The sequence below is a fragment of the Emydura macquarii genome, unplaced genomic scaffold (genome assembly GCF_026122565.2).
Source record: "Emydura macquarii macquarii isolate MOO-44397 ecotype Brisbane River unplaced genomic scaffold, CSIRO-AGI_Emac_v2 contig_3451, whole genome shotgun sequence".
Taxonomy (NCBI): Eukaryota; Metazoa; Chordata; order Testudines; family Chelidae; genus Emydura; species Emydura macquarii.
This window is the reverse complement of record NW_027133588.1, coordinates 5,683,363-5,699,012: the sequence shown is the minus strand read 5'-3', so window position 1 is coordinate 5,699,012 and position 15,650 is coordinate 5,683,363.

The following is a 15,650-nucleotide window of genomic DNA, read 5'->3' as shown; positions in this document are numbered from 1 at the left end:
TATGTACTGAATATGGAAAAAACCGTGTCCATGTAACTAAAGATAGTATCTTTATGCATACACACAAGGGACACAGGCATCTGACATTTCCTAGTTTTTGAGTGCTGGGCTTTTCAATCTTAATATTCTTTTAACATAGTTTTTTGTACGGAGAGAGAGAAAGAGTTTGTAAATAAAATGGACAACACACACTGAGCATGGAATTATTTAAAGGTTTCATCAACGTGAGTTCAGGCAACCTGCATTACTCATAAGTGACAAAGCTCTGAAGCAGTTAGTCAGGTTATTCCAAATGAGTACCGATAAAATCGTTAAACCCACCATCACGTATTTGAGAGTGAGAGAGATGCACAAATGCACACACGCACAAAATGATCCCATTCCACTACTAATTTTCTTGGCAGCAATCAAATAATCTTTTTTTTCTCTCCTTACATCATGCTGACTTTTTCCTGTCTTTTTTTTTTTTTTTTTTAAATCCTTCCTAGCAATTAGTATCCCCAACAATTCCTTGTTGTTGGCAAGAAACATCTTTATATCCATCCCTACAGGGCCATGCCTCCTGCATCTGTAACTGATTTCTTGAAATCCAAACGTTCCATAATTAAGCTGAGAGAGACTTTATGTACGGGGTGCATGACATTTAGAGTTACAATAACAGAGCCCTTGGTTATGTTTTGTTTTGTTTTAATCTTGAATATTGAACCATACTTCCATCTAGGAAGAACAATGTGAAGTGACTGCTACATACACTGCTACTTTCCCTCCAGTTTAAAGACTTGTTGAAACACTAAACGTTCTGCATGTGTTTGCTGAAAACTACCCAGAATGACTCTCTAGAAGTACAATACTGTAGGTGCAGTGCACTATGTCGTGTATTTCAATTTCCTTCACATATATAAAATACTGGCTCCAGACACCTCGAAAATCTGTGCCCAGAAATCACTGGGACACAAACAAAGGACTCTGTGAACATTGAAACACCAAATCATTTGCATGCAAGAGGAGATTAAATCCTTTTCATTTAAACTTGCTGAATTTGCCTTGCAACCTCCCTGAAATGCTACTTTGCAAGTACAGTGTGTTTTATGAATCTAAAAAAGGGACAACATCAAACTCCTTTAAATCTTAACAAATGTGATGGAAAAGGTGATTTTTTTGTTTTTTTTCTGTTGAACACTATGCTAATTCATTTCAATTTCTTTAAAATAAACACAATTAGATTCAACTATGCTCTCCATTTTTTTTAAAGCTTATTTCTGCCTAGGAAGAACAAGAAAATATGTACATTTCAAATAATTGCTTTGAAGATTTAGCAGCAGGCAACAAATCCCAGACATTCTACCTTCTTTTCTGTTTACCTGTCAACTTTTTATGCCTCCTAATTTCAAAACCTGCACTCCCTTGTCACGGTCAGCAATACAAAAAAAATCCTTCTGTTCCCCCAGTCAGATTGAAGAGCATCATGCTATGCAGGTAGATCACCAAGGGAACCAAGAAACTTAAACCCACTTAGGTGATTTTTTCTATCATTAGCCCCACAGCCTGTAGGCTCCGTCAGTTTGCATCCAATATAAACTTTGACACGCATTCTGAAAACTTCTAACGGCTCCAATTTACTTAAATAAATTACTCTTATAATGAGCAAAAATAGTTTTGCCTCTACCAAAAGAGGCTACCTGCAATTGTGAGGTGAAGAGGTAACAATGGATCTGTATCGTTAGCTAGAGACAGAATGATTCTTCTTTTATTCTTCATTTATTTTATTTTATTTTATTTTTTTTAAAAAAGGTTGTTGGTGGTTGTGACTCTCAAAAAGGAACCAAGCCTCCGTTGACTCAAGAAGTCCATTTTCAATGGGTCTAGCCCAGCCGGTTATTAAACCATGAAAAGGTCCAAGGAAGAATCCCAGTACTTCTCTTGATGCAAGATCAGATTAAATGGAAATAGCCCATTATTATAATCCATTATTTCTGGCAAGAGAAACCCAACATAAGATCCAAACCAGAGGTGAAATCCTGGCCCCCCTGAAGTCAATAGGAGTTCCGCCATCAACTTCACTGAGGGTGCCTTCGTTAGAAAAAAAGGTGTGTTCTTACCTCAAGATAACTAACACCTAATATATTTCATTAGATTATATTAGTAAATTGAAGTCTAGGCTGCCCCATCATCTTTACTTGACCTGCTAACATGCCGGAAAGGTATAAACTGCCTCAATCACGTTAGCTGCTGCAATGTAAGAACATGCCTTTTTCCAAGTGATGACAAGGCCAATGGGGCCAAGATTTCCACCCCAGGCTTTTTGTGAAAACAAAACCTTCATTTTTATTACAGTGACACCTGGAGTCCCCATCGGAAATCAGGCTCCCACTGTGCAAGGTTCTATACCAACACATAGTGAGAGGCAGCCCCTGCCCTGAAAGTTTTAATCTAAATAGACAATGCAAAAGGTGGGAAGGAAAACAGAGGGGCAGAGAGGTGAAGTGACTGGCCTAAGGTCATACAGCAAGTCACGGCAGAACCAGGAATAGAACCCAGGTGTGCTGACTGACAGCCACGCTTCCAGAATGCAATTACAAACATTCAGATTAAATTACTTAGTTTAGCTTAGTCCCGAAAAAGACAAAGTATCTGCCTAACAAACATATCATTTTATTTATTATGATAATCAAAACACATTAGAAGAATGTTAAGGTTCAAAGTCAAGCATTCAGATGTTAGGAAATGCCAGAATTATGGGAGGAAGGAAGAGATACTTCACTTGAAAACCTTCACGCTTTCCACCCCCTCCCCCTCCCATTATTTTTTGATGATCAGGCTCAAAGAGCAAAAATCCGAGATGGGCTGAGCATCTGCAGCTATAGTTGAAGTCAGTGGAAGCTGAGAATGCACAGTATCTTTGAAATCCAGAATTTCTGTTTTCCTCTTGCTCAGTTTGACTATTGCTTCTATTTGAAAATGTGAGCACTTTTGTTAAGCTCATTTGATGTAACAGAAAAATTAGGCTTAAACCAAAACCAGCTCTGAACCCATCAAGGTAATAAGAAGTGCATGAAACCTTTATGAGAACTTCCCTCACCCCTCCATTGCAGCACATGACCACACTCTCATCTTTAATGGAAGTCACATGACTGATACCATTGATCCAGTGTTAATTGCACTATTCCTAGTAAGTGGATACATTCTATCTTAAACTTGCAAGATTTCACTTAAATTCAAGGCGTTTGCAAACAATCTATCCCAAAAGACAATGTTTTCCCAAAAGAATAATGCAGTATCTGTTTAGATACTGAACGATCTAAAAAGGGCTTGAGGGCATTCAAGGAAAGTTTTCCTTCATCTGTTAAAGTTTTCCACTGGAGAGGAAAAAATGGCATTTTGAACAAGTAATAGAGTACCTTATGACCAGACTAATCTACATGCATCATACACAGACACATTTCTGTGTTGTTTTAAGACTGTGAGCAATCATAAAATGATTCAAAACACTTCATGAAACTCCATCAAAGTTTAAACAATAATTCAAGGTATGTGTGCTTCACCTGGTGTCTGGCTTTGCTTGCCTTCATTATCAAGTAGGTCGGCTGTTGGAAATGCAAAAAGATGTGATCATCCTATTCCTCCTTTCTTATGTAAACAGACTACCTAAAAACATACATTTAGTACATGAAGATTCAGTAAGGGCTTGTCTACACCTGGAAACTAACTGGAATACCTATTCTGGAATGAGTGTCCACATAGGAGTTATTTCAGAATAGCTATTGCACTTTAGTTCACACCTACCTTATTTTGGAATAGCCATAATTGTGCAGGTCAAACCACGTGGTTTGCTATAAGAGAAAGTTTTTCTGAACTAATTTTAAAAAGTAGCGTATACAGAAGACGTTGTTTACTGACAGTGGACTCAATACCATCCAGTCATGACCCTTCAAACTTCTTTCCAGTTTCACCAGTGGAATTCTCACAGATGTCTGGTCTACACTACTAAGTTAGATTGCTGAAAGCTGCCTTGCGTTGACCTAGTTATGCATGCAGCTACACAAATTTGTCTCCCACTGATGTAAGCACCCAGTTACAGCTACACAGTGATACCACATTCCCAAATGGCACTAAACCATTGACGCAGTGCAAGTGTAAATGCTGCATTACTTATGTCGACACACAGTCCTCCAGCAGCTGTCCCACAATGCCCGACACTGACCACTCTGAACACAATTGTGAACACCACTGTCCAGGGGTCAGAGAGACTAGAAAACCTCCCCCACGCACTTTAGAACCCTGCAAATTTTGAAATGCTTTTCCTCATTGTCCAACTTGGCAAGCACCTAGCAGCTCTCCATTATTGTGGGCAACTATCCAGCCAACCATGCCAGCTACAAGCTCCAGATGCATTCTGGCATGTAGTAGACAAGAGATATCTCCTGAGCCTGTTGATAAGAGGCAGTACAGGCACAGTTATGGACCAGCCGTAGAAATGTGCTCACCTATGAGCAGATTGCATGGGGGATGCAGGAGAAGAGGTATAACAGGGATCAGCAACAGCGCTGTGTGAGAGTGAAGGAACGATGGGTGGCAGGCGTACCAGAAGGCCAGGGAGTCCAAAAGTCAATCCGGTGCTGAGTCACAGACCCGCCGCTTTTACAAAGAGCTAGCTGCATGCCATACACAGCTGAGACCTCACCACCACCCCACAGACCACTTTGGATAACTCCAAGCAACGCAAGACACAGACCCACGTTGTCAACAGCAAAGATGAGGAGGAGGAGGAAAAGAAGGAGAATGAGGAACATGTAACTGGCAGGTCCAACTATGCCACCAGCCAGGACCTGTTTAAGACTCACCGCAGACAAGTAAGCCCATCAGTTAAGTACTGCCAAGCCCAATGCAAAGGAAAGAACCTCAGGGTAAATGTATTTCCCATTACAATGATGGCATCTCCAAGTTTGCAGGACACAACTATTAAACTTTTCATTAATTTACTCATACTAGAAGAGGTAGGGTACAACAAAGAGTTCTGCTTTTCATTTCCCTACAGTTTGTTATATACACAGAGATGTCCCTTGAATCCTCCTGTGAGATCTCAATGAAGCTTTCGTAGAGGTACTCTCCCAAAAGTTTCTAGGATTGGCAGCCCTACTTCTTCCTCCAAGTTAGGACATTTTCCCATGCCAGCCTGCGATAACTGCAATGGTGCCTGCCAAAGTTAACAGGCTAGTGGCATATGGGCCTGGGCAGCTTCTGGACACCAGAGCAGCCATGTGCTCTGTGCCTTTGCCATCTTCAGGAGCAAGATATCAGCTAAAATCACCACCACCTGTGGAAATGGTGCCAGTTTCAGTGCCATTGCCCTAAACTCAGAGTTTCATGTAACCGAGCAATTCCCACCTCATTCCTCTGGCCCCTGGCAGACCACACTCAGCATGGCTGGTGCTGTGAGCGTGCCATGCACAAGCACTTCCAAGTAAAAGTGTCAATAAGCTTGCCTTGGGTAAAACTTTAGGGGAGCAAGGGAAGGGAGTTCTGAACCTTGACTTTTGTTTTCTAATGAGACCATACTAGCCATGTTACCTCTGTTTTATCTGTAGCTGCTGACATTGTGGCCTTCACGGGTACCCCCCTCCACATCCATGGAATGCCTGAGCTTGAGAAGGAGGAGAAAGAAGAGGACTTAGGGTGACATGTTCAGCGAGATCCTGCAAGCCAGTGCTGCATCAGACCATGAGCAAAGGGCCCGGAGGGTGAACACTGCAGACATCCTGAAGGAGAGAGTCCAGAAGTGGTGCTTTACTGCCTGCTGCTGCTCTGCGAATGCCACCAACAACTTCGAACTGGTTTTCATTATGTCCTACAGCAATTTGTCCTCCAAGAAATCATGACGTTCCCACTGATTCAGTTCTCTTTGCGGCTCTGCAAATCGTGTGTCCTGTGCTTGCAATGCCCATGACAATAAAAAAGGCATGAAAAGTATGGGACGTGGATGTCATTATGGGATGAAGAAAGTTGCATGATGGGCTCTCTGGTTCCTGTCAACACTGCATGACTTGTTTCTGCCCCACCATGCATTGCCAAAACTTCCCAATAGACAGTGCACTGGACGGTGGTGAGTTGCACACTGGGATGCCTAACCATGGAGCACCACACTGCGCATTGACATGAGCACGTGTAGCGCCGACACTTGGAGCCAATCATGCATGCACACGAGCAATATACTAACTGTGGTGGCTTTATGCCGACATAACTTGCATTGGCTAAAGTTTGTAGTTTAGACATGGCCTTATACGATGCTAGAGACTGCAACTCATTCAGGACGGCATAAACTCTCCCAGGGAGATAAGTGCCAACATTACCACCAAGCCTTTAAGCACAGTAAATAGGGAGGCCCCAAATGAAAAGAAAAAGCTTCCAATAAAACAAACACACAAACCAACCAACCAGACAGTGACCTTTTAAAGCTACTTTAGAGCAAGGTGATAAATTATTTACCAACAAATACTTAGGGTTTTTTTTTTTTTTTTAATTAATTTTGCAAGTGAATACTTGACTAATTTACTAAAATGATTATTTGTTTCACCTTGTGTACTAGGCTCCCCATTCAGCAAAGCACCTACGTGTATGTTTGACCAAGCATTTTCTCAAGTTGGTGGGACATATGCCCATGCTTAAAGTGCATATCAGGTCATAGGGGCCTAATCCAATGCCCGATGAAGTCAAAATAGGGCATTCATTGCCTTCATTCGGCACTGGATCCAGTCCCGAACATCTCATCATCATCAGAAAACATACTGGTACCAATTTCAATATGTGCAAAAATTCAAAGACATATTGCTTTTCTCCACTTCATCTATGCAAACTGACATGTTATCCTGCAAAACTGTCATTGGAGAGAAACTGACATGTTAAAAAGCCACTAGTGGTATCAGAGGTTTTCATTTTAGCTCTCAAAATTTTAACTTTGGGTATTCAACAATGGACAAGCATGAAAATGATTTCCCTAGTTTATGATCTGTAACTTCTGCAGGTTATCATAATGTGAATAATGAAATGATGCTTTGCAGAGTTTTATTCCTATGGGCTACAAAAGAAAAGAGCATTGGCAGCGTCCTGTCATTGCAAATGGTCCCGGGGTTTCTGACGTCTCACTTCGATTCATGTTAATGAGGAAAAGAATACTCAGACAAAATCTGCTGTTGGCACAGCGTACAGGAAAGAAGTTCACAGAATCCCAAAGAGACTAAGAGAGATGGGGGAAACAGCAGGCAAATCTCTAATGAATAAAGTAATAGAGTTTCAAAGATCTCTACAAGCTGTTAAGTAGGGGTAGGTGAAGAGACAAAATAAAAGACTATGTAAATGGCCGCATAAGATTTGAAAAGGACCCAAACCTTAATTCAAATTCCCCCGCACCCTTATTTTTGTATGTCTGTCTATCCACTTTCTGTTTCAGCTTTAGGCAGAATCGATAATGCACCTAAAAAAAAAAGAGCTGTTCTCAGTCCAGCTGAAACCTTAGAGACATTTGGCAGTTTCTTTGGATAAGAAAAGTTAAGATATTAATCTCCATGTTTTGGCTTGAAATACACTGAACTTTACCCAGAGAAAATGGCAAACCTTTTGAGGCTCAGCCATCACTATTAATAAATAATGTAATGAATCAAATTGATTAATTGGATTCCTGATAGACTTCTTAAACATTTTTCTCTGATTCATAGACAAATATACATATATGCCACAAGCTTGTTAGGTAGATGACAAATGAATAGAAAAACTCAGTGTCTGTACAGCTGTTCTGAGTTGGAATTAGTTGATAAAACATTTCAAAGACCTATGGAATTCTTTTGTCACCACCATGTGATTTCCCCCCCCCCAAAGTTTTGCCCAGAATATATTGAGTTCCTTGATGAAAACACTGAATTTGGAAACTGCTCAACTTAATCCTATATAATTCATCAGCAAACTCATCAAGGGCAGCCACTCACTAAAATGACATATTTTTCTCTGAAAAGGTAAATATTTTTTACCAGATAATCTAAGAAACATTAAAAGGGCAGGCAGGACAGGAAGAGGGGAGGGGAGGAATTGGACACACACAGTGACTGAGATTGCAAGCCATCTCTATAAAAATACTACCATGCTCTTCCTTTTTCTTGATCTTTTCTCCTCTCTGTTTCCATGCACTGTCAAGAATGTCCACCTTAACTGGGCAAATTCTGCTGACTGTGCATTGGTAGTGACTAAAAACCACATCCCCAGTCTGGATAAATGCATCACACGGGAGAACCTGTGTGCCTACTTGTAACTGTTTCAAGGACTGGGGCCCTTTATCTGTTAAAGAACTCTGGGATCCTGGGGATCGAAGGCACAATTATAATGCAAGTTAATATAGTGCCAGCCTTGGGCAAAATCAAGGAACAGTTTAACGATGCAAGAGTCATAGATACCGTATGTAATAACCAGAAAGGACATCTGTAGTGTGTCCATAGGAAATAGGATTTGTTCATTATACTCCACTCTGGTATTCATTAGGCATGAGGACATCATCTCTGTTTCAGGGAGATCCATTTCATTACCATCGCTGCAGCTATGGTGCATTTCCTATAAACACATCCATTAAATGCCACTCCCAGGAACACATGCAGTGTTGTTGTAGCCTGGATATTGTTTGTTGGTCCCAGGGTACTGGAGAGGCGATATTAGAAAGTTGGGTGAGGTAATATCTTTTATTGGACCAACTTCTGTTGGTGAGAGAGAAAAGCTTCCATGCGCTCTCACCAATAGAAGTTGGTCCAATAAAAGATATTACCTCACCCACCTTGTCATTCCCAGGAAAGCACATTTTTACCTCTAAAAGCCATAGGTTTAACTCCACCCATATAAAATATGGTTGGTTCTTTGTCAGGCGAGCGCTCATCATTAGAGCAAGATCGGGAAGGGATGCCACTGCCTTTCCCATTCTGCTTTTGTGACACAACCTTCCCCCAAGTCCCACCCTCACTCACACTCTCTCTCTCTCTCACACACACACACACACACACACACACACACACACACACACTTGCATAGATTTTAAATGACAATTATGTATTAATTAAATTTCAGTTATAAATTTACACACACACCCTCGATTATTCTCCCCTCTTTAACAAAGAGAGAAAAAAAGCAAGATGGTAACTGACAATTCAGTAGACAGAAAAGACTAGATTTTCACATTAGCATTGTTTCCATTACTGAAAAAGTGTTAAATTAATATGGCTTTTAACAGAAAACTGCATGGCAATCAGTATTTGGTGTCATGCAAATTGTGTGTGCATGCTAGATTTACAATTAGTGAAGCATTTATTGCTTTGAGATAAAAAAATAAGAAGCAACGTTGACCTCAGTGAGTTGCTAGGGATATCTTATTTGCATTAGTGTCTCTGTAGCTATTTTTCTGCTGACATGCATTCTAAGACAGCATATGAAGTCCTAGTAAGGTATACCTACAGCCCAGCATGCTGTCACAGAGCCCAGGAGAACTATACACAGGCCCTCTCATTAGGACTACAGTGGTCATAATAAAAAGTCAGATTCGTCAACAGATACCAGTATTAACTAACTCTTTCGTATACTAGGGAAAAATCTTTGATTTCACAAACCAGTGTTTGGTAAAAGCTGGGGGAAAAAAGTGACCACTGTATTTTACACCAGAGGAATGAAGGATTTCTATTAAGTGACAGTATATCTGGTTCATAATCACAAAAACAGGTGCCAACATCACATGGACCTGTTAACATGTTAACACAAGTGGGAAAAGGGGATTGTTGCTGCAGCTCAGAGACCCAGCTAAACAGCAGCAGGACCACATATTTCCACCCAGAGAGGGGAGAAGGTAGCAACACCTGTCCCCAAAGGGGTGCACTCAAGAAGGACTAAGTATTCAGCTTGCCCTGTAACAGGCATCATTCCTCTATGAAAACGTACTCAGAAGAGAATCCTTCTTCTTTCATATTCTATTTGCACTAAACCTTACATTACATTTTGTATGAGGCCTTTAAAAGTGAAGTGCTGGGCAATGATTATGAAGGCAACAACAACAAAGTCAATAAGTACTAGTAATCAGGTACAAACTAAATCAGAAAATAGACAAATTATAGATGAAAGAGAAAAGGCAGACAAGGAATGACCCAAAAGCAAATGCAACACTGGGCCACCAATACTACACTAAAGATCCACCTAAATCGTGTAGGGGATTTCACCCAAATAACTGTCGCAATCCACAAAATGCTCATTTGACCAAAACATCGAGTATTGATGTGCAAAAAGTCTTTCTGCAGTGGTAAGACTGCAAGAAAACTGTTTGCTTTCTCTGTCAGAAGTCAACTATTCTGAGCATCAACACGTGGTGGTTTTCCTTCTCTAAACACTGGCATTTCCAAACAGGGTCCATTTTCCCCTGAGCAGTGCTAATCTCAAACTGTCTGCCCACCACGTCAACATAGCAAGTGACTCTTGTAACAAAAGCAGCTATGCACTTTTAGGCACCTCAAAACTGTGTGTGTCTAAAATGCAACTCAATTGAAGTTAATTGCACATTAAATTAATAATATTTTGCATATTCTTCCCCTCTGATTTTTTTCCTGCCCTTTGATGGAAGCACTAATGTGAAAGAGGTGGCTAATGAATTTTGACCCCCGGGATAATGAGATACACATTTTAAAGGCGTGATTTTTCCCAAGCACTAACATTACCCTTGGAAATCTCAGTAATTCATCTCCCAATGCGATGTCAAAATATTTCAGCTTCAAAGACTAAAACATTCCTTGGACTCCCATTTGAAGAAAGACAGTATACTGTAAAATTTGTCAAAATAGTGGGAAATCTGTATTTCATAAAATGTTAAGGACACAGCATTCTCTTACAACAGGAATTCTTTTCAGAAAAGTAGCCAGGCTTCAGGACAGAGACCTAATGCCATAGAACAAATTTAGGGTGAAATCCTGCAATCCTCATTGAAGCTAAGGGGACAAAGGTCCAAGTACTGTAGAAACTGGCCCATGGCATAAGTTGATGAGGATTTTGCTTGAATGCAGAATTTGGGAAATGGAATTTTATCCTGTCCGGGTGTCATGTTCTGTCCTGATGGCACTGCACTGGCTGGGGCCCAAAAGATCACACCTTCCGGTGGTGCTGGGGAAGACATTTAGTTGATTTATTTCCATTGAAAATACTATTACCCAAGTTGGGTACAGACTGGGGTCAGTTCCACAGTCCGTGTGTGTGTTGAGGGGAAGGAAGGTATCTAGCCTTCCTCAGACACACCTGGATGGTTTCTTAATGTTCTTGTGTCAAGCCTGGTTGGGCTTTTTCTTGTTTGCATGAACAAGGAAAGTGGTAAATGTCCCTCTTATGAAACAGATTCTCCGTGTAATAGCCTGCAGTATTAATGATGTCATCACAACTGCCAAGAATTTCAAGAGATCTTCTCTCTCTTTAACCTCATCTAATTACACACTATGCATCTACCTACATAATATTTTATTTGAAGTCTGACACATCTCAACACTGTGCAATTACTCCTTCAGTACCGGTGAGTTGGAATGCTGAAAACCCTTGCACTAGCTCGCTAATAGAGAGTGCTACATGACCCAAGAACTGGAATTTCTTGCCTTTTATGAAACAAAACAGCATTTTAACAGACACACTGTTCTCTTCCAGCACTGTTATCCAGTACTAGTGAGGCGAAAGGACAAGACGGGGGAAAAAACCCATATCCAGTATTTTCTGCTCCTTTCATATTATGGGTATCTACTCTGTCTTTATATCAGGTCCTTTCTGACCAGAGATTGCCTAAATGAAAATGAGAAATTGCAATGGTTCTTGTCCAATATTGGACTATCTAAACCAGGATTTCAGCCTTTTTCAGTTCACTACCCTTTATTCCATCCCAGAACCCCTATCCTATCTAGTTGTGACACCCCTCCTATTCAGGAATATAGAAAGTTCAGGATGGTCATGAACCAACATCAATTTATGTACTCCCTATGATTTGTCATCTCTGTACTTTCAGCTGTCTCTCATTACAATCCAGCAGAGGGTACATCAATGAATTAACAACTCAGTAGAGGGATTATATCATTTTTCAAACACAAAAAGGAATGCATATATTTTATTTTCCACTACTGAAGCTAGCCTCCATCAACAGAAATTGCAACCTGGTCCATACATTGAATAGACCACATCCACCCTGAACTGTGACCAACTGAAGAGTAAATTTTACTGTCCATTTCTTTCCTTTGCATGACATCAACTTTTGTCTTCCAAATTAAAACCAGGAGGGTTGTAAGAACATCAGATACTTCTTACTTCTGATGCCAAAAAAGGCGGAGAAAGGATACCTTTGATTTGGGACACACATCATTACCAAACACCCCTTGTTCAGCTTCTCCCTCCTTGGTAATCTACTGTTCATGAAACAATTGTCTACAACCCTTCTACTTCAGCTCCAGTTTATGATTCTCACCAGGGCCTCTGCCTACATCTCTCCTGACTACTGGCCTCTCAATGCCCGAAGGATGCTGAGGGTTTCCTAAGTCTTGACAGTAACTTTGCACTTGACCAGATTCATTTCATCCAAGAAATCTGACAACTGGGGATCCCGATAAAAGCTCAACTGACCTGTTTTCTTTCTGGTTGTCACTTCATGAGAGTCCAATATTTCTTGTAAATTCTTTCCATCATTTGTTAGGGGAGATGAAAGCCAGATGACCACTCTTACTAACATCTCCCTCCATTTTTCTTTTGAAATCTAGTGTATTATTTTAAAAAAACACTAGCAACTGCTGGCCAGCTTTCAGTGGTGTTACCATTGGCTTATTAAGCTAACACTATGTTACTCCATCTCTATCAGCATTTACTTTATCCCAAGCTTACCATATAATGATAGTTTCATCACAGTGAATTCTATGTACATTTCCAGAAACTACTCACGTGCAGAATTTTCTCAGCTTGCTTTGCTGCAGCTTTAGAATATATTCCACTTTGTTGTTTGTCTGAGGAAGCTTTTTTAAATTATGTTTTTATTTATTCACTTAAAAAATTCAACAAAAAACAAGACATCAAACAGACATAAGTGCTCGCAGCAATCTACACACTGTAAAACCCAACAATGACAATTTGGATGCGTCTATACAACCTTTAACATGAGCAGGAAAAGTAAGGAAAACAGTCCATACTAACAAAACCAAGGAGGAAGAAGCACAAGAGTACAAACAAGATGAATATTAAAATACCTGACATGGATAAATGCAGACCACTAACATATTGTATACAGAATGGTATGTTCTCCAGTGTCACCAATTAATAGAAAAAAATCGATTTGGTTTTGGAAATTTTGTATTTTTAAATCAATTTTACTTGACTTTGCTTATTTTGGAGAAAAGAAGAGGGCAGAGTTACTATTTTTAGCTGGTCTGATAGTGTCTGGTCAACAGCATGCATCAGTCTACTGTGACGGGTGAGCAGAAAGACTGTGCTTCAGAGCTGGGCATCTGCTATTGCTGTAACTGAGAACTTCAGGAGGTTCATTCTGATGTGCCCTGCCATAAGGAAAGGAGTAAAATCCAAAGAAAATGTATGGAAGTTGCATGGTTACAACCTCTGAGGAGGCTTTTCATTTTAATATGCAGGTGTTTCAACACCCAGGAATGGGAGAAATATTAGAAAAAAAGGCACAATGTGAGCATTTGAGGATGACATTAAGCAAATCCTCTAATGACCACGGAATGTCAATACCAGACGGGGAACTGCCCCCATCAGTAAGTGGCCAAAAGTGTATGATGATTACTATCTTGGAACATATACACATGACGAAACCTCAAAGTGATGCTGAAGTAGCATTATTTTATTGTTTAAAAAGGCCTTGACAACAGGGGAAAGCAGCATTTTCAAACAGCAAGGCTCAGTCAAATCTGCCTTTAAAACACTTGTGCAACAGAAACTGCACGCAAGAACTAAAAGGTTTCATTTAGCACTTCCCTGGATAAGAGTCTCAACATTATGAGAAGTGTGAGCACTGGCTAATATCTACCTCAATTCATCACGGTCTGCTTTCTCATAGCCAGATTCCAAGATGTTTATTTTTAAGCTCTCAATTCCCCAGTTGAGTTGGAAACAATTAACACTTCTGTGTGTCACAAAGCCAGCGGCTGCTGTGTAGACTTCAGGATATTTTGGAAACCATAACTTAGTGTAGCTACAAGTGTATGGAACCATCCTCTCCAGAACCAAATCCTTCAGTGAAATATCCAGTGGACTGATTTTTCTAGTTATGTTGAAAAATCTCAGATCTACAGTGCCAGGTCTTGAGGGATTACGCAAAGGGCCCAATCATCTTCCCAGTGAGGATAAATGAGAAAACGGTCATGCTCTAAATGAACCACTGTATATTTTTCCATCGCTCTTGCGAAACTGCATTTGTTTTCAAATATCCAATTGTCTGTTCATACATACATTTAAGAAAAATAAATGTGTGTTCATGTTGTCTGTGAAACTCAGAGCCACAATTTATTATTAACCACGTTTATATCAGCAGTGCGGAAAGACTAACCCAGAATGGAGTCCCACTCTGCTAGGCACTGTACAAACACAGGCTAGCAAACAGTCCCAGCCCCAAAGAGCTCACAGTGGAAACAGACAAGTTCGACACCGTGCAGGGCAAAGCGTCCTATGGGACAGTTCCGGATAATGTAGTTGAAGGGGTATCCATTCCTTGCATGGTGAGCATTACAAAAGTATGAGAAAAACCAATTCATTCTAAGGCACCTCTGCTCATGTTTCACACTGAATCAGCAGAATCTCTTTGTACTTTTAAAGGTACTATCTATTCCAGTATGTCTTCAGTTCATCTTGCTCCTTTTTACCAACCCTCGCATTGCAGCAAGAGCACAGAACAATGAAGTCACACTGCTGACCTACCCTTTAAAGCGACCTTAGCTTTCCCACTCCTCTGTATTCAGCCGAGGCGAGGAGATGAATAGTTACTTTCATTTCTGTCATCTTTAATTCTGAAACCCAGAGTCTATTTTGGTTCTATTTCACATTTTGCTCACCTTGCCTGCTTTCTCTCTTTTCCTGCCCTTTCATCTCTTCCTGCCTTTTATTTTTGCCATTCCTTTCACCTCTCTTGTATTTAAATACAATCCTCTCTCTCCCCTAATTTGCAGCTTAACCCACATCCCTTATTTAATATCTAACCCAGTCCAATTCTTTAACAGTTTCTTTAATAATTCTTCTTCCAGCTTGGTCTGTCTGAGGGGCAGTCTGAGACCACTGTGAAAGTTTCACTTTTCCTGTAATACTATCCATCGTCAGCACCAGTACGCAGTCATTGCTAGCACTGTTTCAACCCTGGCGTGGACAGTGCCTTGCTATTTATCATGACAATGGTGGCTGAGCATCTCAGGAGACATGATGGGGAAGACTGGCCACCTTTCCCGCTCACTTCAGTGTTTACCCAGATCCCCACCCTCAGTTACCAAAGAGCCAAACCTCATTAGTGTGAGCCAAGCCTCTCTTCTGACAGTCAGCAAAAGCAAAACACTTCTCTTGCTCTGCTGAAGCTGGACTAGCCATAGGAGACAAGATTTTCAAAAACTGGTGCCTAACGCTAGGCTCCT